This window comes from Carettochelys insculpta, chromosome 1, assembly GCF_033958435.1.
Source record: "Carettochelys insculpta isolate YL-2023 chromosome 1, ASM3395843v1, whole genome shotgun sequence".
NCBI lineage: Eukaryota > Metazoa > Chordata > Testudines > Carettochelyidae > Carettochelys > Carettochelys insculpta.
Genome location: NC_134137.1, coordinates 152,162,037 through 152,184,409, shown reverse-complemented (window position 1 = coordinate 152,184,409; position 22,373 = coordinate 152,162,037). Strand labels below are relative to the sequence as shown.

The following is a 22,373-nucleotide window of genomic DNA, read 5'->3' as shown; positions in this document are numbered from 1 at the left end:
GGGGAAGTATGATATCTTTTGTCTTATTATCGATCCCTTTTTTAATCATTCCTAACATCCTATTTGCTTTACTAACTGCCGCTGCACACTGCGTGGATGTCTTCAGAGAACTATCCACTATAACTCCAAGATCCCTTTCCTGATCTGTCGTAGCTAAATTTGACCCCATCATGTAGTACGTGTAATTTGGGTTATTTTTTCCAACATGCATTACCTGACACTTACCCACATTAAATTTCATTTGCCATTTTGCTGCCCAAACTCCAAGATCCCTTTCCTGATCTGTCGTAGCTAAATTTGACCCCATCATGTAGTACGTGTAATTTGGGTTATTTTTTCCAACATGCATTACCTGACACTTACCCACATTAAATTTCATTTGCCATTTTGCTGCCCAATCACTCAGTTTGCTGAGATTTTTTGTAGTTCTTCACAATCTGTTTTGGTTTTGACTGTCCTGAACAACTTGGTGTCATCTGCAAACTTGGCCACCTCACTGCTTACCTCATTTTCTAGATCATTGATGAACAAGTTGAACAGGATCGGTCCCAGGACTGACCCCTGGGGAACACCACTAGTTACCCTCCTCCATTGTGAAAATTTACCATTTATTCCCACCCTTTGTTTTCTGTCTTTTAACCAATTCCCCATCCATGAAAGGATCTTTCCTCCTATCCCATGACCACCTAATTTACATAAAAGCCTTTGGTGTGGGACCGTGTCAAAGGCTTTCTGGAAATCTAGGTATATTACGTCCACTGGGTGCCCCTTGTCCGCATGTTTATTAACCCCTTCAAAGAATTCTAATAGATTAGTTAGACACGACTTCCCTCTGCAGAAACCATGCTGACTTTTGCCCAACAATTCGTGCTCTTCTACGTGCCTTGCAATTTTATTCTTTACTAGTGTTTCTACTAATTTGCCTGGTACTGATGTTAAATTTATCGGTCTATAATTGCCAGGGTCTCCTCTAGAGCCTTTTTTAAATATTGGCGTTATATTGGCCGTCTTCCAGTCATTTGGTACCAAAGTGGATTTAAAGGATAGGTTACAAACCACTGTTAATAACTCCGCAATTTCACATTTGAGTTCTTTCAGAACCCTTGGGTGAATACCGTCTGGTCCTGGAGACTTGTTACTATTCAGCTTATCAATTAACTCCAAAACCTCCTCTAATGTCACTTCAATCTGAGTGAGTTCCTCAGATTTGTCACCTAAAAAGGCTGGCTCAGATTTAGGAACCTCTGTAACATCCTCAGCCGTGAAGACTGAGGCAAAGATAGTCAGATATAGGGTAGTCAGATATAAGACAGAACATCCCTGATATAACACCAGAGAGGACTGAGGATCCAGAGGTCACGCAGATGAAGGCCACTAGCCTCTTATGTCTCATTCTTCCCCATCATCATTTCTTAATTTGCGCTAGGACTTGCCAAATCTCAGCCCCAGCACCCCTAGGCCTGGCAGTTCATAGTCCCAGCACCTCTGGGCTTGCTGTGTCACAGTTTTGAAAATAAAAAAATAGCTTGTGCCCTGGCACCTAATTTCTTGAGCCCCAGCACCTTTTTCACTATTAATGAAGCACTGCCCTGCATACTCCTTCTGTGTCTTCTTTACTTTACTATATGATGACTGAAATTCATCTTTCTCAGGACAGGGTCCCTGCTGGTATGCAGCTTATTTTAGGGTACGTTGTACTCCCTCTGGAGGTTGTTCCAGTGGACATTTCCCACTGTGCAAGTCCACTCTTCTCTCTCCCATTCCTGTCGGTATTTCTACTACAGGACATTTCTGACTTCTTCCAATAATATTTGATAGAAAAACATTTGTGGTTTCACAAATTACAAGAGGGAGATGGATTTTCTGGGTGCATATGATGGTGGACATTTATCACTGCAGGGCTGGCTTTGGCAACTGCTCACTGCCAAGAGTGGCACGCGAGACGATTTTGATCAGCATGCAAAGCGGGAGCTCAGCCCCCACCCGTCCTACCCCATGCAGGCAGGAGCTTGCTCAAAGCCATGCCGCCTGTGGTTTAACAAAACACGAGCTCATGCTACCAACCACAAACTGAACAGTAAAGCACTGCATCTTCATTTATGTATTAACAAAGCTGGTGCAAGTACAACTATCAGTGACTTTAAAACTTATCACCGGCACTCGGACCACAGAAGTCAAAAGGTCAAATTTCAGCAGGCCACCTCCAAAAGGTTGCTGTCCCCTGGCTTATATCTGATACATGAGCCATTCCGCCATGCCTGCAACATTCCACCACTGCTTGGGGAAGAACACTGTTAGCGTTTCTTCACTGGAACTGAGGACTAGTGTAGACATAAGTGACTGGCTTTATCTTGAAATGATAAAATTTACAACATCTGGGAACCTTTTCCAAAATCTGTTCTGGAGCGCCTAAATAAGAAAGTGGAGATTCAGGACATTATCTGGATCAATACCTACGATACATGGCCCTTGTCACTCTTGTACCTCAAACCCCACAAAACACCTGTTTATCAAGGAAATTATGCCATGTCCAACACTGTGGCATTTAAACACTTCTGTGCAGCTCCTCTTGTTGAGTACACTGTAGAATGATATTGTTTAGTGTTGACATATTGTTTATTTGCAAACTATATTACTAAGCATTTTTCTCCTGAAGCCAGGTGGGGTAAAGTTAGTTAAATGAGGGGCAATTTTACTTTATTTAGAGTTGGAATAAAATGAAATCCTAACGGTTTACTGAAAGCAATTATCACCATAATCATTTGTGTTGCACAGCATTAATTCACTCATTTTTTCCTAGGGAAATATAATTAAGCCTTCTGGGCTTTACAAACATTACCTCTTTTTATTGTTTTATACAGTATTTTCATTCACTATACTAGTCAGTGGTTAAGATTTCATGTAGAGATATGCACCACCACAATCTGGGATCAAACCAACTATGTACTCCAAGAGCATCTGGAGCCAAACTTCATGCTCTGGGATCCATTACAAATAAAACAAATATTACATTCAAAAGCCAGTTAATTTCTTGAAATGAATTATATAGAGTATTGACTGCACTATTTTTGTACGTTGCTAAGCATCTCAAAACCCATGCCAGGAATCAATACAGAACAAATGCAGTAACCTATCTGAAAACTAATAAAGTTAACTCCAAGTTCCTGATCAGGAAAGTATAGTATTTTTGCTCACAAAAAAGTAAGTGAAATATGTTCCAAAACTTCAGATCACAAAGCACTCTGTCTTCCCCCGCACAGAAATTCTGGATAGCTAGTCCAATCCAGTTACAACTTTTTTTTAAGATGAACCCCTCATTTCCATCACAGAAGTAAGCAAAAATAACCTATATTACCACACACAGTCTGTCATGTGCTGCACAAAGCCGTGCAGAAGCTAATTTGCTTTTTAAAAAAGTAAATTAGAAGTGATTTTAACCCCTTGCCCCAAGTAGATTACCTGTTTTCTTCTGCTTCAGCAATGCAGAGGGCTTCCACAAACGTGTCTTTAGAAGAATAAAAAAAAGTCTCTTTTTTGAATCAGACTGGATGGCAGGGGAGTAGATCTGCAGGAGAATAGCCCTCTGGTTCTCTGTAGGGCTCTGAGGCTCACAGACTGCATCGCTGGGCAACCCTCCTTGCATTTACACAGCTTCCTGTGATGAAATCTTTTAAGCCTTGCTTTAAAAATACATACAATAACACAATAAGCCTCTTTCCATCTTCCCGCCTGTTACAGGATCACGGAGCTGCAGACACAGAGCTAAAATGTATGGATGCTGTTGCTGGTGCTGTGTAGTCCCTATGCTCCCTGCATCTCAGACAGAGAAAAGGATCTGCTGCTCAACTTATCTGCTTCGAATCTGAAGTCATATGATCACTTTCAAGAACAGCCATTGCACAGTGACTGTGAAACAACAATCTGCATCTGAGCATCACTGGTACACAAATAAAAAAGGGAATTTAGGCCCTGCCTTGTTGTGAGCACCAACGTAAGGTCCCACTTAGGGGGGATACAGATTGTTAACTTCATTTAGCAGCACAGCATTGCATATATCAGTTAGTGCTGAAATACTTTAGAAAGCAATTATAATCTGTTATTGTATGGCACTCAAAGGCTATATCTACACTAGGGCAATCTGTCGACACAAGCTACTGTTAGGAAGTATCTTCCAACAAAACTTCTATCGACAGATTGCAACCAGATTGCAAAGTGAATCGAAAGAGTAATCTGCTCTCTCAACAGAGAGCAGCAGGACTGCCCAGCCACCCTGTTGTCAAAACGGCCAACCAGAAGCACAGCAGACAGGGTTGACCAGCATCCCGGAAGCCCAGTCTGTCAATAGGAGGCCCCCTGGAGTGTCCACACTGCCTTCCTGTCAACAGGTTCTGCTGAGACAGGCGTTCTGCTGTCAACAGAAGCGCTGCGTTCTGTTGATTTAATTTTGATAGAATGCATTTGTAATGTGGATGCTTCCTGGGTTTTGTCAACAAAACACCATTTTTGTCAACAAAATTCTCTAGTGTACACAGAGCCAAAGACTATATTGAGGAACTTCATAGAAATGCTTCTAAACTAAATACATGCAGTAAGCAAAATACACTGCTTAGAGTGGACTCGTGTATGGTTTTCCCAGCCCTTGTGGAAAGCAAGGAGTCAGATATTGCATAAGGTCAGAGATGCACATGTGTGACAAGCAGTGTATGTGTGTGTATGTGGTTGAACACTTCATTCCCAATTCTACATGAACTAACTACAAGCTGATTCTTTATGAACAGACTCAGGTTTACTGACTCCTCAGCTGAGCGAACCTTGGCTGCAAAATTGACCTTTAAAGAGTTTGGGAAGGGGGATTCCACAGGCAGCTGGACTAAAAGAAATATTTTCAGCACAGAGTATTGTAGGAGGCTAAGAGGGAACATGCAGGCTCTGACAGAGCCTCAAGGTCTGTCAGGATCTCAGGAGGCCAAATACCTTGCTGCTTCCAGAAGAGAGTATCAACCCTTCTTCCTGCTCTAAAAAAGGAATTCAGAAGAAGGTCTGCAGTTTTCTTAGCCCCTATACTGGTTATCCCATGTTAGCAATGATCTGACATACCTGACTTCAGCTACACGCAACTTGAGATACTGTTTCTGTGGGGCCTAACTCCAATCCAAAAAAAGAAAGCACTGCTTACACCTACTACCTACCAGAACAAATGCACCAGAATTAAACTTCTTGAAAACAACATTCAGTACCATACGGTATCACAAAAACACACACTGTGAACTTTTATATAACTCTATTGTACTGTACTGTACAGTATTATAAGAAATACAGAAAACATACAGTACACCATTTACTATACAGCACTGAACTACAGTACAATGTAGAAAAATCTTCAGTCTATTTCATGCCATCGGGAAGTTGGCTCTCCCCTTGAAGATGAAGGTCAGTTGATTGTGTTGACCCTAGTGTCAATGTTTTTCCTGAAAAACTTGTCCAAGAAAGACTGCAACAACTTGCGCTGCTTCTCTGTGTAAAGCTCCATGTAGCAAGCATTGGCTTCCTTCATCGGTCACACAAACTTTGCAATTCTTTCATGATTGGGGTCACTTTCATTAAAGCAAGCTAGGTAACCATCTAACAGTTTGAATGCAGAGGGGGAGGGCTCTTCATTTTCTTCCATGGTTTCTTCCTCTTCATGGATCCTTATCCAGCTCAAGAAGATCCTTGCAGGAGAATTTCTCCAGATGGGAATCTAGCAGCTCAGTCACATTTCTCTCATCAACCTGCTCAAAGCCAACACTTTTAGCCAGCTCTATAATCTCATGCCTTGTAACATAACTTCAGGTCAGATATTCTTCCAGACTCCATTAAGGCACTTCTCCTGAACATCATTCCAAGCTTCTCTGATGATGTCTATCTATGGTGATCTTTATGTTAAATTTCTTCCAAAATTCTTTGGCGTATGTCTTGTCATTTGTCTGAGTCTCACTGATAAGCATTTGGAATGTCCTCCATAGATAATAGCTCTTAAAAGCCTTTATAACACCCTGATCCATGGGTTGGATTAGGGACGTTGTGTTTGGTGTCAGGAACAGACCTTAATGTTCTCACTGAGGTCGCTAAAGATTGGGTGGTGTCCTGGTGCATTATCAAGAAGCACTAGAGTTTTGAAAGGCCGATCTTGCCTGTTGCAATAAGTCCTCCATTCCAAATGCGGCAGACTAGAAAAACTTTCTTCAAACTATGACCCAGTAACCCATCCTTTCCAGTTAGCTCTGCAATGCACAGGCAAATGTCCCTTTGAATAGCCCTTAAACGCCCTAGGTAAACCAACAACGGTTTCAGGTTGAAGTCACGAGCTTCACTTGCTCCAACTGACACAAATGTCTGACTTGGCATCCACTTCCAGAAAAGTCCAGTTTTGTCCAGGTTAAAAACATACCTAGGATCCTGCCCCCCACCCCGCCCTTCAGTGGCAGCTTTTAGAACCGAAGGAAATTAATCTGCAGCACTTTTATCATCAGCAGCTGCTTTTCCAGTCACTTTGAGATTATGAAATCTGTGGTGTGATTTAAATCTGTCAAACCATCCAGTACTTGCATTAAATCGTTTGGCTTCAGGATGACCACGTTTTAACAATTAATAAATGCTGCAGGCCTTTGCTCGAATCACGTAGGTTGAAAGCAGTACATTTTCCTGATTTTGATGCTCAATCCACATGGTCAACATACGTTGCACATTCACCAAGACATATGAACTAGTTACTGTTACAAGGGCAGTAGATAAACATGTGGCACTCTTAAAAGACTCCTTATGTTTCTCTGCATTGTCTCTAATTGTACACTGTTGATTCACTAAGCCCAGCAACATGCCTTTTCACCTCTTCTGTAGCGCTTCACAACCTCAAGTTTTACCTCCAAAGTTATAGATTTTCTTTTCTTTTTAGAGACTGAAGCACATGGGGAATCACTACCTGGATTACATACATTCATGCTTAACATTCACCAGTTAAGGAATGCTAAAATGAGAGTTGTAAGATGTGCTGTAGTTCACCGTTCCAGCCAGTGTTGTTTTTGTAAAAAAGAGGAGCTTGCTGTCCCTACCCCTTTGCCTTTCCACCAGAGTCCCTGGCTGGGGTTGCTGGCATGGTGGTGCCCATAGCTAGCTCCACAGACTGGCTGGAGGCACCGCCCCCCATCTCCCTGGGGGTGGAGCTGGGACGGAGCTGCTGTGCTGCATCCAGCTCCCAGCCCAGTTACCACTGGGGATTTCCTCTGAGCCACCACAGCTCCTAGAGGCTGGAGATGGAGTGGAGAGCTGTGCTCTGGCCAGTTCCTACCCCACACTGCTCCCAGGGACTACTCCGGCCAGGAGGTTCCCTGCGGGGGGTGGAGCTGGGGCAGAACATCTCCGGCCGGCTCCCAGCCCCGTTGCTGCCAGGGACTCCCCACCAGCCAGGTGGCTCCCCAAGGGTGGAGCTGGGGCAGAGCACTGATCCCTACCTTCCCCCAGTTGGGGCATCAGGCAGGCAGACTGGTGGGGTGGCACAGCTGCTCCCCAGCTTCCCCCAGCTGGGAGAGCCAGGGGGCCGACAGACATGCCAGTGCAACGGCTTCTCAGCTTCCCACAGCTAGGGGAGTCACGAGGGCAGACTGGTGGGATGGCACGGCTGCTCCCCAGCTTCCCCCAGCTCCGTGGGGGCCAGGCAGAGCTTCAACTCATTCACTTCGACTCACATTAATCCAATTAACATGTGAGTCGAAATCACATACATCAGGGGTTTACTGTACTCTCTGCAGGTACATTTTTTTAAAAAAAATATTTACTCTGTGGCCATGTCTACACAGCTCCCCCTTTCTGAGGGGGTATGTAAATCTGTGGGATCGAAATTGCAGATGAGGTGGGGATTTAAATATCATTTGCATATTCCCACGAGATGCAGCCTTCGAAGTGGGGTCATTTTGAAAGTGAAAGTGACGCATAATTGCCGGCATATCGAAAGGAAACCCTGACTTTGAAATTCCCTTATTCCCAATTCATTGTGGGAACAATGGAATTTCGAAGTGCCAGCATCTACACAGCACTCTCACTCTCAAAATGACCCCACTTCGAAGGCCACATCTTGCAGGAATATGCAAATGATGCACAGGATATTTAAATCCCCACCTCATCTGCAATTTTGATCCCACAGATTTCCATACCTCCTCCAAAACAGAGAGGGTGTATAGACACGGCCTATGTGTTATATTTATGCATGTGAGCAGCTTCAAGTACTTCAAAATAATAAGATATAGGGCTTGATCCAACTTTCACCGAAGTCTTAACACAGGCTTCCTTTGATTTCAATGCAAGTTAGATAAAATCCTTAATTCTTAGCTTTCATAGGATACAAATATCTATTAACTGACAGCTCTCTCTTAATAACAGTCTCTCGTTCTTTGTCTCAATGGTCTCGTGTGACTAGCTTTCAAGGGAACTTGATAAAAGGAATGGCCTTAGCCACCTCTCCAATTACCAAAGGTGATCGTGACACCATGCTACTTGAGGAAACAGAAATGAATGCAGTTTCCAAGTTAACCCCTCCATGTTCCAGTCCCAAGACACGGCTTTTCATTAACAAAAAGGCTCCCCACTGTTGAGATATGGCAGGCAGAACATACAACGTCCATCACCAGGCCCATGCACGTAGCGTCTTGTTGAACATAAGATATATCATACCTCATTAAGGCATTGAAATAAGTTATAGTGACAGCTGACTCTTGAAACAGCTAGTAGACATCAACCTACATCTGAATGAGAGAGCCATGGTGACTAGATCAACCATCAAGAAATGCTGCTTGTCCAAAAGTTAGGTAATCCCCTATAATTACATGCACCTGAAATCTAGCATACATGCAGTTATTACAAATGTATGTATTTTGTTCCACATAGTTTCAAAACAGTAAATTCTTAACCTGATTACCATGCATGCATGTCACCTATATAATTCAAATTTGTTTCAGGCTTATTTCTGAGAGGCTCCCGTGACAAAGTTATTTAAATGATATTTTCAGATATGACCTATGACCACAATTCAGACACAGTGGCCCTTCAGAGCCAGCCACGCTCTTCTTCATCTTACATCATTTTGCCACAAAGCTCTGAAAATGGTTATTTTTAACAGCATCCAGAAGCATACTAGATAATTTCCAGTATGTATGCAGAGGCCTTACCATCCAATCGCTCCCATCACACAATGAAATGGAAACAAATAAGGCACGGACCTGCATGTTGTCTGGATGTTTGTGTGGGGCCTAGCGTGGGAGCTATTGCAGCAAAGCATTGTGAGGCACCCCAGCTTGCACAGCAGATGGTGACAAAGGCCTATCACCAATTTGGTTTGCAGCCCCGAACATTGTAACTCAGCTCCTCGCGGGTCTGATTTACAGCCCAAAATGCTGTAACTCCTGAGTGTTTGTATGTAGCTGCAGTATGCCTGCACTCTCCAATCAAGTTCTAGCTTCCATCAGCCTTGCTTACCACTTGCAAGGTGACCCCAAGACACTCCCAGTCCCGAATTCCGACCCCCCCATATGTGTTCCACACTATCCTATCCAGTCTTGGACAGTTCAGATATTTTAGGTCCATTGTTCCCACACAGTGGCAATGTCCAACAGTTTGCTACTTTAAACAGAATTACCACACAGCCGAGTTTAACGACAATGCCATAGTCTTGATTAAAGACTAAAACAAGTTTAAGTGCAGGGGGAAGGGGGAGATTTTACATGAGTACAAGGACAAGATATTAAAAGTCAGAAATGGGTACAAATGAAATAAAGATAAAATGTTTTCTGGTGCTAAAGTTTAACTGTCTAGACTTGCTTCATTATAAAATTCTTACCACATATCCCCAACAATAGGCAAGAGCAAATTTTATGTCAGGCTCTCTCCCAAAGCCGAATGGCTGCTTCCTTTGTCGTCTTTGGTGAAAAAAGAAGAGAGTGAGATGGGGAGAGATACCTAGATGAAGATTTCCTTTCCTGTTATAGTCCAGTCGTCTCATGAAATGCATTTTCCTAGATGAAGTTCATTCCCACTGTTGGGATGTACAAAGGAGGCTGGTTGTGTAACAAGTTCCTTGCTGTGGTTTGCTAAAATGCAGATCGGTTTGTCCCTACCTCTCTTGCTTCACACAGAATGCCTGTTTGACAGATAAATACCCATCAGCTTTGATGGTACCTGGCTAGAGGTATTAGCTCAGGGGTGGGCAATAAGTTTTCATAGTGGAGGCAGTCCAAGATTTTGGCAAGTGGTCAAGGGCAATGCTTTTCTACGGAAGGGGTGCAGGGTCTGAGATGGAGGCTGAGTGCAGAAGGGAGCTTGGGGTTGGGGACAGGGTGCAGTGGAGGTGATGGGGCCTGAGAAAGGAATTTGAGTGAGAGAGGGGTTTGTTACCTGGAGCAGAGAACTACGAGGTAGGGTCCACGAGGGGGTATGGGTACAGGAGAGGATTCTGGCCTGGGGGAGGGATGTAGGAGCTGATGTAGGGTCTGAGAGGGACTTGTGACCAGGGGTGGGAGAGGAAATGGTGCAGAGGGACTGCGTGGTGCCCTGGGTCAGGGGATTAGGGTGCAGGATCTGGGATGAGGTATGGTGGCAGGGGAGGGATGTCAGAGCGGGTGCAGGGTCTGTGAGAGAGTTGGGGTATGGTGTCAGAAGCTGGCTCTTGCCGGGAGACACTTACCTAAGCAGCTCCTGGCCAGCAACACTCTCAGGCAGGCATCCCTGCCCACTGGTTGTACTTTGTGGCTGTCCATGCTGGTGAGGGAGGGCTTCATGCACAGCCTCCACCCACAGCTTTTAATATCCAAAACTGGCCAATAGGAGCTGAGAGATTTTGCTGAGGGTGGAGGCAACAGAGGTCCACTTTCCAAGGCAAGCACAGGCCGCAGGCTGGATTAAAAGGCTCAGGGGACCAGATCTGCCCCACAGGCAGTACCTTGTCCCTGTATTAGCTTGTCCTTGAGAAATTCATGTAATGTAACGTAGTGGGCATGAGGTTTGTTTTACATGCGGAAGCCCCAGCTGAACCAAACTTTGATTCTTAATTTTTAATAGACAGCAGATTTAAAACAAACAAAAGGAAACATTTCTTCACACCAATACACAGTCAGCTTGTGCAACTCATTGCCAGAGGATGTTGTGAAGGCCAAGACTATACCATTGTCTAAAAAGAACTACACACATTCATGTAGGGTAGGTCCATCAATGGCTGTATTAGCCAAGGTGGGCAGGGATTGCGTCCCCAGCCTCTGTTTGATAGAAGCTGGGAGCCAGCAGCAGGGGATGGATCACTTGACGATTGCCTGTTCCGTTCACTCCCGCTGGGACACCAGCCATTAGCAACTGTTAGAGGACAGGACGCTGGGCAAGGTGGATTTACTGAATTGTGTTCTTACTTAGGTGTGTTAACTAGCACTAAAATGATGTGAAGATGCCACATTGCAAAGAAGCGTTTCAGAATACCTACAGACTGTGTTTCACTGAACCTACAGTTTATGATCATATATATTAGGAACAGCTAGTTAAGTAAGAGCATCAGGCACTAGAGGGAATGAGCAACTAATAATAGTAACAGAGAGGAGGCCGTGCTAGTCTATACACTATCAAAACAATGACTGCTTTTTGTTTTGATAGTGTATAGACTAGCACGGCTTCCTCTCTGTTACTATGCAACATGCAAGACACTACATTTAGCTGTTTGGAATGGAGATCCATCAACTACATGAAAAAACTCACCCAGATCCAGACAGACATCATCTTTCTCTCCAAATGCAAGAAAATGGATATTGTACCCAAGGGACTGACAGTGAAAAACCCATTACAATCAACATACTACACTGATTACAGTGAACATCTATGCAACACGCTCTCTAAAAAACTGAGGAACCACTTGATCAAAATCCTTTACAATAAACAAAAGATGATCAAAAATGAACTCTCTGAACTTGAAATTGTCATCAACGAACAGGCATCCACGCAAGACCCCACAGTACGAGGCTTTACCAATGCCAGACAAGATATTTATAAAACACACTTCCTCTTTCTACAAAAAAGAAAAGAGAATAAATTTTCTTCACTACTTCATTCTTCAGGATACTTCAACCACAATAACAGTAGCTCGACCAACAACACTGTTAACCTTTCAAACTACCAACTCAGCCCAGCAGAGGAGTCTCTCTTATCCCGGGGTCTTTCCTTCTGCCCTACTTCCCCCACGAACTTAATACAATTCTGTGGGGACCTTGAAGCCTTCTTTCGCCGCCTCCGTCTGAAGGAATTTTTCCAGCACACCTATGAACAACAGTCTGACTCTCTCGACCCCCACCACCAACAACAAAAGAAGAAGAACTCTATGTGGACTCCCCCTGAGGGTCGTAGTGAAAGTCTGGACTTCTACGTACAGTGCTTCTGCAACCGTGCTCAGGCTGACATTATACACAAACAATGCCAAATGAGACACAATCTCAACTATGCTGAACGCCATGCTGTCCAGAGTCTCAAAAATAACCCAGACGTCATAATCAAACCAGCTGACAAAGGGGGTGCTGTTGTCATCCTGAATAAGTCAGACTATGAACAGGAGGCAGCCAGACAACTCTCCAACACCACATTTTACAGACCTCTCTCCGCTGATCCCACTTTGGAATTCCAGAGGAAATTACAACTATTACTGAAGGAACTCCCTGCTGCTACTCGGGACCTCATTCACTCAGACACACCATCTGAGCCACAGCCTGGATTATTCTATTTACTTCCCAAAATCCACAAACCTGGAAACCCTGGACGCCCTATCATTTCAGGTATTGGCACCCTTACCACCGGACTATCCAGTTACGTGGACTCCCTCCTCAAACCCTATGCCACCAACGCTCCCAGCTATATCCGAGATACCACCGACTTCCTGTGGAAATTACAAAACATCGGAAAAGTTCCTGATAATGCCATCCTTGCCACAATGGATGTAGAGGCTCTGTACACTAATATTCCACATAAAGACGGATTACAAGTAATCAGGAATACCATCCCTGCAGCCACCACAGCCAATCTGGTGTCTGACCTCTGTAACTTTGTTCTCACACACAATCATTTCCATTTTGGGGACAATTTATACCTCCAGATTAGTGGAACTGCTATGGGCACCCGCATGGCCCCACAATATGCTAATATATTTATGGCTGACCTGGAACAACGATTCCTCAGCTCTCGTCCCCTATTACCACTCCTCTACTTAAGATACATTGATGACGTCTTTATGGTTTGGACCCATGGTACAGAGGCTCTAGAAGAATTCCACAGAGACTTTAACAATCTACACCCCACCATCAACTTATGCCTCGATTACAACATGCAAGAGATACATTTCCTGGACACTGCAGTACTAATCAGGGATGGCCTGATCAGTACCACACTGTACCGAAAACCTACTGATCGCTATACTTATCTACACCCTTCTAGTTTCCATCCTGCACACGTGACTTGATCCATTGTTTACAGTCAAGATCTTAGGTACAATCGCATTTGCTCTGATCCAACTATAGAGACCAAAAACTACAAGAACTTTACCAAATATTCATAAACCTGAATTACCCACCAGGAGAAGTAAAAAAACAAATGGACAGGGCCAGACGAATACCCAGAGACCAGCTACTCCAAGATCGGCCCAAAAAAGCCAAGAACAGAACACCACTGGTCATCACCTACAGCCCCCAACTCAGACCACTGCAACGAATTATTAAAGACCTACAACCTATCCTTAATCAGGATGCTATACTCCAGAAGGCCCTGGGTGACATGCCTGTTCTCTCCTACAGACAACCTCCCAACCTCATGAGGATCCTCACTAACAGCCACAGTCTATACCCCAGGAATACCAGTCCTGGAACCTTTCCCTGCAACAAAGCCCGCTGCGAGCTTTGTCCGCATATCTTCTCTGGAAATACCATCACTGGACCTAACCAGGTTACTCACAGAATCACGGGCACTTTCTCATGCTCCTCTACTAACATCATATATGCCATCATGTGCCAACAATGCCCAGATGCTTTGTATATTGGACGGACTTCTAACTCCCTTAGACAAAGGGTCAATGGGCAGAAAATAGACATCAAAACACTCCAGATCCACAAACCAGTTAGTCAACATTTTAATGGAATGGGGCATTCTGTCAATGACCTAAAGGTATGTGTGTTACTGAAGAAGAATTATCACACCGTTCTGGAAAGGGAAGCAGCCGAGCTGGCTTTTATATTCAAATTCGGCACATTAACACATGGTTTAAATCATGATGGGAACTTTCTGAGTCACTATAGGGGCTCGTCTGCATACTTGGCTCAATCTAATTCTTGACCTTCCCCCCCACCCCTCTACTCTCTGATTTGCTCACCTTGATTATCTTTTTCTGATTTGTCCTCGTTGCTTACTGTTTTTGGTTCTCTGTGCCTTAAATATTGAGTCTGTTCTGGTCTGGCTATGGTCTGAAGAAGTGGGTCTGTCCCACGAAAGCTCACCTAGTGCTACTTGACTGCTTTTTGTTTCAACTAATAATAGTAAGCACTGAGAGCCCTCTACTGACAGAACACTACATGCTCAAAGTTACAGTACACTGTGAGAAAATGGCACCTCAAAAGCTCTTGTCGTTCAACATATCGTTTGTGTTCCCCCACATTAAAGCTACAATATGATCCAGTTAAAAATGGATGCCTCCCAGCCAAGGTGATTACTTATCCTTTAGCTATCCTAGCACCCAGAACAAGAGGCAAAATGGTGTGGGTTAAAGAGCACACAGTTTTAGGGATCTCTTTACTTTTCTATTTTATTTTTTTTTACTTCTGTCATTTATAGAAAAAAGCTGAATATCTTATGCAGATTTTAGAAAGTAGATGGATCTGGTTTGTTTTCTTATTGCTCACAAACACATCCAATCATCAGTGTGTCCTACGTAAGTATTGTTAGGATAAATTTATCCTTAACTTCTTAAAGGGGCATTGTATAAGAATAAAATTCTACCCTTTTTTGTATTATCCTCATTAAAAAAAAAAAATTATCCTCAACACGAAAGAAAAAATATCTCCACTGCTTCCCTCCCAGTGAAAAGGTTAAAACAAGCTGCAATATATTATATAATGTTGTCCCATAACTGATTTATAACAAACCCACACAGGCATGCTCCCCAGAAACAGCAGGGATAAGGATGAATCTCACAGCTCTCATCCTGCCCCTTAGCCATTTTGTCTGCATGCTGGGTATTGACATGAAATAGATCCGTTTAAGAAGCTGTGCACTTCTTGTTCACAAGAAGGGAGCAACTAAGCAAAGCAGGAGACTGACTGTATGTACACAAATAAAAACAAAGCTGTCAGTCCAGATAGCATCATTTTTAAAAAGATAGTTAAACCAAGTTTGAGTCTCCACGACCCCTCTGCTTACTATTACTATCCCTTCAAAGCCTTTTTAACCCATGCTGAAAATGTATTAAAACTTCAAAATGTATTAATTGAAAATGTTAAATACTTCTTAATTGCGCCTTCAGACACGTCATGAAAATCTGTATCGAGGCACAAACAACATAGGCCCCGAATCCTACAAATAGTCATACACATACAGAACTTCTATGCATGTGAGTAGCCTTGTTGACTTCCATTATAATTAGTATCATACGTAATTCTTTGCAGGACCCTCAGCACATGCACGGGACTGTGGATTTTGCTCATTCTAGAGAACTGAGTTACTACTGTGTTTAAACATGATAGCGCTACAACCTAGGTCAACTACCATCTTCTTGGCTAGTGCTTCACCCAGATACCCATTCTGTCCCAACTGTGTAAGTGTGCAAAGTGGGAGACAGACCCCCTCAGGGGCATGAAATTTCATAACAGGGATACAGCATGATCAGCTCAGGTCTCAGGCTCATCCATCTTATTAAAATTGCTGAAATATATTCCTGTTATTATGGATGTGTATTCATATTATACCCAAATTAACGGTTTTATGTTCTACATACTTATTTTCTTACACGTGCCAAAGGTTTTTTTTTTCATATGAACATAACCAAAATTTCTGTCAGTTTGGATTATATTAGACAGGTGGGAGGAGGCTGCTAATTGCAGGGCCAAAAAGTGGGGCCTAATGTAAAAAGTTTGCTCACCAGGTAATCACACTATATTATAGTTTTATAAAGTGGTTATAAAATGGTTTATATAGTTTTATAAAATGGCTTGTCTGGTGAAGTGCTCCTCACATAACCCAAAAAAAGCGTGTTCAAAACAAGCATTTTATTGCCTACAAAAAATATGGTGCTTACGTTTCTACCCATTTCCCTGATCAGCAGAGATAAAAGGGATTTTGGTCTTCGAAACACATTACAAAACAGTGATATTGTTCATTAAGTGCTTTGGAGACTGATGGCAGCATGATTTTTAGAAAATTACACCTGTCCCGTTGTGCAGATTCATGTTGAAAAATGGGCTATAGCTAGAACAGAACAGTACCCAGTGCAGACATAGCCCCTTCGGTTGCCAGAAATTCCATATGAAAGACAACAAGTGCTCTGGCACCTTATGGACTAATAGATATTTTGGAGCGTAAACTTTCACGGGCAAAGACCTGCTTCATCACATGCATCTGACGAAGCGGGTCTCTGCCTACTAAAGCTTACACTCCAAAATATCTGTTAGTCTATACGGTGCCACAGGACTTCTTGTTGTGCTTGAAGATACAGACTAACTGGGCTACCCCTTGTCACCACATGAAAGACAAACTTTGTGAATACAAAATACAAATTTAGTTGCATTTGGCCCCCGAGACCAAGAGGAAGCCATTAAATCCTCCAGGCCTCAGTTTTTCCCGGTTTATAAACCCAAAGACAACCCATCTTCCTAAACAACAAGAAGTCCTGTGGCACCTTGTAAACTAACAGATATTTTGCAGTATAAGCTTTTGTGGGCAAAGACCCACTTCATCAGATGCATCTGATGAAGCGGGTCTTTGCCCACAAAAGCTTATGCTCCAAAATATCTGTTAGTCTATAAGGTGCCACAGGACTTCCTGTTCTCGAAGATACAGACAAACATGGCTACCTCTCTCATAGTTGCCATCATCTTCCAAAGTGCTTGACAGAAACCCTTGGTTTATCCAAGTGTCAGGGCCTGTAAGATTACTGTAATTTCCGACTGTACGCTCCATGGGGCAGGAAGAGTCAGTCTCCAGACCCAGACGCCCTGTGGGTACTGAGTGGGGTTACTACATAGAAAAGAGGACCCCCCGAGACGGAGCGGATCTGTATCAGTATCTCCCAACACACCTGGCATTAACATGTTCTAGTGTAGACAGCACCCGAAGGCTGAGCTGGCAGGTACTGACCCAGATCCGTTCCCTGGCAGGGGTGTGCTCTGCTGTGAAAGGTCAGACGTGGGAACCCTGGCACTGCGCGGTTCTAGGCAAGATCTTGCCCCTTATTTGCTTTTTCCTTATCCCTTGAGCTGGGCCAGGGGCCGCCCCCGGGGCGAGCGACCTGTGACACTCAAATGGCCTCGATCCAGACACTCACCCTGCCGACGCGGCGGGGAGGGGGGATGTTTCGGAAGGAAACATGAGAGGTAACGTGGCAACGGGCCCAAAGGCGCATCCCTGGCCTGGCAGGGAGTCTCTGGGGCAATTCCGCACACACCCAGGTCTGTCTGCGCATGCTCGGTGTCGGCCGCTGGGGCGAGCAGCCCCTGCCCCCTTGCACTCGCCGAAGCGGGCACGCGACAGAATACTCAGGGCAGCTGGCCCGCAATCCCCGCGGGTCAAGCCACGCGCTCTCGGCGCTGTGCGCAGGCGCCGGGGTGGGGACGGTGAGCGCCACGCGCTCTGCACTAGGGCTGCACCGCGGCGCGGCCCGCGCACGTTGAGGGTCCTGCCTCTCCTCCCGCGAGGCGGCGCGCGCTGAAGGCAGGCGTAGGAGTCTGGGGGGGAGGGGAAGCATAGCCACAGGGACGGGGTGGGAACGTATGAGGTAAACTTCTGTGTAAGGCTAGAGATGGGAGCTCCTTGGCGAGCGGCGGTTCCATAGTGTAGTGGTTATCACGTCTGCTTTACACGCAGAAGGTCCTGGGTTCGAGCCCCAGTGGAACCACAGCCTGGGGCATTGTTTTGGGTTGCGGAAGGGAGCCATTACACTCTTACCGTTTTTCCACTTCGGAGCGTTATTCATGTGAATTTATAGTTACATTTCCAAACAAACTTGTTTGACCTCTGTGTCCCAGGGCACTGCAGCAGCATCTATTCACAGAGGGAAGCGTAGCTGCCTGGCATTTAGCCACGTGCAAACCTAGGTCTTGCTCTTGCCTCCACAGCGAGCTAAGGGTGTTTTGCAGACTGGACCCAACTGCAGGGGCTCGCTCGCTTTGGTATTGCATAGCGCAGAGGAGATTTTCAAAAAAATGAACAATAGGCATTTTGTGAAAAATATTAGCACTTCTCTTCAGGTTTTGTTTCAGAGGGATAGAAATTGACTCATTTTTCCCTTAAAAATCTTTGCGAAACACCTGTAATAAAAATTTGAAACTGAATTATTTCCTTGATCAAAAACTGGAGCTCCTGTAAAGGAAATAGCTTGACAATTGCTTTAGATTACAAAATTATATGTGCTAGAAAAGTCTCTTTTTCAAAAAGCACGTTTCTAACTATGAAAAAAAATAACTAGTATGGTGTCAGTCATTTTTCAGAAAAAATGCCCTTTTTAAAATAATACATTTTTGAAATGAGTGTTCAGAAAATTGGTCAGTTTTGGTAGCAAATCACTAAGCCTACTTGGCTTTCTTTTGTAAATTTCCAGGGACACCTAGAGCAAGTGCTTATCTCTCAAAGAAATATCAGGAAAATATGTAATTAATTTTATTTTTGTTAGTGTACTTTTGCAGCTGGTAAGGCCGTGAGCCAGCACCATGTGACCAATGAGCCATCTGAATTATAAGTGGTTTGTGGACAACTATTGAGGGACAGCCTAGCCCTGGGAAATATACCAGTGAACCATATGTCCCTGAAGAACATACCAGAAGAATTATTCCAAACAGAGGGATATATTGTAATGGTAACAAGCCTAGTATGAGGGGAAGGGTGATCTTGGGTCCAATTCTCCTCATTCACCTTATGTGTCATTTACACCTGTTTAAAGTGTGTATAAAACATAAACATTCTGATCTGGAAACACTTTAAACCAGTGTTTCTTAAACTATGTTCACCAGTGTTCCATGAACAAATTGCAGGTGTGCTGCAAGCATTTGGAAAAATACACTGCTCGTATATATTTTCTGTAATTAAAACCAGATGCCATGTCACTTCTTCTTTGCTATGATACCTATTAAATTACTTCATGTTTGCTGAGGAAGTACCTGTTTGTTTGTATATGTTTTTTAAAGAAAATTTTCATAGGCGTTCCACATTAAAAATATTATTGTTTGGTGTTCCATGGTCTCAAACAGTTCAAGAAACACTGCTTTAAACTATTTTTGCATAGGTATAAATATTTATACAAAGGATAAATATGGAGTCTGGGAATCGGGCTGTCTGGATTCTACTCCCACCTTTACTACAGACACTAGTTGAGTAGAGTATTAAGAGCTGGTAAGGCCAAAAGTGCTTACTGATTCTGGGTGGCTAGCTGAGGACATATTAGTTTCACCTGTTAGTACTTAGCACTGACAGCTTTAATTTAGTGCCAGGTTTTAATAATAATCTGTGGCACTGAATATCACCTTATTTCTTGAGCAGTGCCCATTAACAGGAATATTTGTGAATTAAAGTGCTACTTAACATGAAACCTTTGAGATATGCACAATCAAAGTTTCCCACTCCTGTCAAGGGTGGCACCCACTAGTGAGGCTGCAGTCCCTGACAGGAGTGGTTTCCCATCCCCGGAGTGGTGGGGATCTGGGAACCAGGCAGCAGCCTGGCTCCTGGCTCACTGGAGCTTGCAGAGCCAGGAAACTGATCAGGGCAGCAATCCTAGTTAGTTTCCTGGCTCCAAGGAGTGAAGGGGAGCCAGGAGCCAGAAGCCAGGCTGCTCCTGGTTCCAGCTCCTCTCTGCTGGCTGGAGCCAGGAAACTGACCAAGGCTGCTACCCAGCTCAGTTTCCCCTCTCTGCTAGTGGAGGGGAGTTGAAAACCATGCTGCCCTCTGGTTCCAGGCTCCCTGCCACTCTGGGAGCTAGGAAACTGACCAGCCCTGCTGTCTCCCCACAACTTGCACAAAAATTTGAGTTACACAGAGGTTGCAAAAATGCAGCACCCACGTAACTCAAGAGTTTACTGTAGTCAGCATCTTTGGAATATCAGGTCTAAAGCAATTCAAATTGGGCACCCAAAATCAGTGTCAGCTGATGCATTTTTGGGGTTTAATCTCTTTGTACTTGGTTCCCCCATCTGTAAATTGAGGTACCAATACTTTCAGCAGTGTAATCCAGGTTAAACTCTGGCAAACTGAGTTTACCCATGTCTATGTTGGGTCTATGGAATTTATCTTCTAATTTGGCAAATATGAATTAGGTTTGTGAGTTTACCCAATTCATTAAAAAAAAAAAAAGTAACACACCAGTGCATACTTTCCACACTGAGGTGTCATGGAGCTAAATCCATTTACATTTGTAAGGTGCTCAGATACTGTGTTGATGAGCACTGTAAAACGTTGTGTGGCTAAATAAACACAGGGCAGCAGATCATAAGGTGCAATCTGGAACTGTCCCCTCCTCCTGGAGCAGAATGGATGGAGTAGATCTGTTTGATCCTCTTTTCACAGTGTAAATCTGGGCTGGATTCAATGGACTTGCCACTATAAGTGTAAATCAGGCCTGCTGTGTCCTAGGAGGTCTTTTCCGTCCAACACCTTTTGTTCATACCCAAGTAAAATGTCATGGACTGCAGTGAGAGTTTTGCTCAATAAAGGAACATAAAACCTACCCCCAGGACAGTGCTCAGCAACCTTGATCACCTTGTGGCACACTTCAGCACTCATAACTTCACCGCACATCCAATACATATAACCCAATCCCCTCTTGCTCCCCCACCTCTCTAACTCGATACCAGCAACTCATCAGAGCTACTGCTGCCACTGGCCCAGAAACACTGCCGCCACCACCACCACCACGCGCTTCTCCCACCAAGCAGCGGGGCACATTCGCGGAGTGGTGGGTGGCACTCCCGGGACACAGCTCTGAGGCACACTGAGTGCTGCTTTGCAGGGTTGTGGAGTGCTGCCCTAGGAATCTGTGATTCAGCCCCCTACATTGTCAACATATGCTGGTGGGTGCAGAACTGATGCGAGATTCCCATCTTCACAGAGTATATTTTGATTCTGTAACCCAGGAGACAATACAGCGAATAGAAACACAGAAGCATACACTGTGGGGAGCATGCAGCATTGTCAGGAAGTGAGGGAGAGAGACAGAGGGAGTAGCATCCTGTGCCGTCTATGAACAAGGGATGAGTGTTTCTAAGTGCTGATAGCTGCTGTGATAATAACAGTCCTGCTGCTGCTGCCGCCGCCCACACTCAGACTTCTGCTACCGAATGCAAATAGCCTCATTGTGACGCATGGCGGGAAACACTGAGGTCAGCACAGTAGGTAATTGGTGATATCACCAGTGATGTGAGGAAGGCTTCATCCCACCTGCATTATCTAACACAGGGCTGCAGGGCAGTGCTCATGCTGCTGAGCTTGTGGCCCTTGAGCTAAGTGTCAGTATATTTTCTCCGAAACATAAACCTAATTTGTACGGCTTTAAACGCCTTTGATTTTACATCCATGTTAATTCATTACTTGAATGCCTGGGGGAAGTGCAGTGCCAGATGTACATCCATTTTCCTGTGTGTGTACATGGTTGTTTTTACCCTTGATTTTACCTGCACACAACAAAATCAATGCAATATTAAATCAGAAAAACAGAGACTTAAACTGTGGGCCGTCTCAAACTGCATGTAACTTTGTTTATAAAATGCTCTTACATGTTAGATGCAGTGTTGTTGCAGCCGTATCACCCCCAGGAAATTAGAGAGACAGGGTGAGTGAAGAAATATCTTTTATTAGATCAGCCTCTGTAGTGGAGGGAGAAAAGCTTTCATCTTTATACGGAGTTTGCCTTCAGGTCTGGGAAACTGACAGAGGGTCACAGTTAAACACAAGGTGGAAGTGATTGTATAGCCTGGGCAGCCAATGAACTACAGGTGTGAGGAGCATGGACCCCACAACTGGACCACCCCTCCTGCCTCGGGGTCCACTCCTTTCCCCCACTGGAGCCTAGAAGCCCTCCAACCCCAGATCCTGGAGCAGTGGGCAGGCATGCAGCTGCGTGTGCCCCCCACTATTGG

The 22,373-nt window shown here is 44.3% G+C and overlaps 1 non-coding gene across 1 annotated transcript; it reads left to right on the top strand.

Annotated features, from left to right (window-relative positions):
• The first annotated feature begins 18,072 nt into the window (after positions 1-18,072).
• Positions 18,073-18,145, top strand: TRNAV-UAC (transfer RNA valine (anticodon UAC)). The gene has a single exon. It is a non-coding gene; the product is annotated as a tRNA-Val (tRNA).
• Positions 18,146-22,373: the final 4,228 nt, after the last annotated feature.